This window comes from Gekko japonicus, unplaced genomic scaffold (assembly GCF_001447785.1).
Source record: "Gekko japonicus isolate JY-2015 unplaced genomic scaffold, Gekko_japonicus_V1.1 scaffold2109, whole genome shotgun sequence".
Taxonomy (NCBI): Eukaryota; Metazoa; Chordata; class Lepidosauria; order Squamata; family Gekkonidae; genus Gekko; species Gekko japonicus.
Window position 1 is genome coordinate 88,814 of NW_015171567.1, and position 1,556 is coordinate 90,369.

General features: G+C 59.4%; 1 protein-coding gene across 1 annotated transcript in view; it reads left to right on the forward strand.

Annotated features, from left to right (window-relative positions):
- LOC107117628 (retinol dehydrogenase 13) overlaps positions 1 to 1,556 on the forward strand; it is a 17,152-nt gene that overhangs the window by 10,804 nt on the left and 4,792 nt on the right. The gene's annotated exons all lie outside the window — the stretch shown is intronic.

Sequence of the window (1,556 nt, forward strand, 5' to 3'; positions counted from 1 at the left end):
TGGGGGTGTGGTGGGTGGGTGGGTGGGGGGGGGGGGGGGGGGAGGTTGGCCAGCCGAAGCACCGTCCCAGTGGCCCCTCCCACGCGGGCACTCCCTGCCCGAGCCCGGGAGGCCGGAGAAACTGGCCACAGCGCCCACGGTAGGCAGGATCCCTTCAGCTTACAGGGAGAGCGCCTGCTTGGAAACGGCTTTCCCTTTCCGCAGAGTGAGGTAGACCCTTGCGCTACCTGGGGGGGGGGATTTGACATTCTGGTGGGGACAGGTGTGCTCAGTCCCCACGGTCCCCCAAACGGCTGCCTCTGTACCTTGTGGTGTCCCCTCCCCCCGAGGGGCTTCCCTGTGGAGGCCGGCCCCCCCCAGCATCCCTTGGCATCATAATAAGCACGCTTTAGGGAAAGGTAACTTTATTAGAGCTGAAAGGTGCATAACATGGTCACTGTTCAGAATGGGGCATACAGGCAATGGCTAAGCATATCCGTGCCCTTCCTGGCTCATTAAAGCGGGCCATGAGGGGTTTCGAGGAGCTCTTAGGGAGATTATCAACAAGTCTCTCACCGAGGGACGATTCCCGGGAGCTCTCAAGGAGGCGATGGTCCGCCCTCTCCTGAAAAAACCAACTCTGGATCCAGCCAAATTGGCCAGCTATCGGCTGGTTTCCAATTTGCCCTATTTGGGCAAATTGATTGAGAGGGTGGTGGCGGCACAGCTTCAGGGTTTTCTGGATGATGCTTCTACTCTTGATCCCTTCCAGTCCGGCTTTCGCCCAGGTCACGGGACGGAAACGGCGTTGGTCGCTCTTACTGACGACCTCCGTAGACACCTGGATCGAGGTGGTTTGGGGATGCTGCTGTTGCTAGACCTGTCGGCTGCGTTCGACATGGTGGCTTGGCTCTTTTCGCCAGGGTCGGGAACAAAGGGTGGTGCTTGGGGAACAGCAGTCCAGGAGGCGCCCCCTTGAGTGTGGCGTACCCCAGGGCACAGTTCTGTCCCCGATGTTGTTTAACATCTTTATGCGCCCCCTTGCACAGGTGGCTCGGAAGTATGGGTTGGGCTGTCATCAGTACGCTGATGACACCCAGCTCTATCTGATGTTGGGTGGCCAGTCGGATTCCAGACCAGAGGATCTGGACCAGGCGTTACAGGCCGTGGCTGGTTGGCTTTGGCTGAGCCGGTTGAAGCTAAATCCGGTGAAGACGGAGGTCCTGTGCCTGAGTTGTGACGGTGCAGGGTTGGAGGCCCCGCTCCCGACCTTCGATGGGGCACTGCTAGTGCCAGCGCCGGAGGTTAGGAGTTTGGGGGTGCTCCTGGATGCCTCCTTGACAATGGAGGTCTAGGTAGCGGCCACTGCCAAATCGGCCTTTTACCATCTTCGGCTGGTTCGGCAGTTGGTTCCCTTCCTTGACCGCCGCGACCTGGTGACAGTGATCCATGTGACGGTCACCTCGAGACTTGACTACTGTAACGCTCTCTACATGGGGCTGCCCTTGTCTCAAATCCGGAAGCTGCAGCTAGTGCAGAATGCCACGGCTAGGCTGCTACTGGGCTCTCCACGGTGG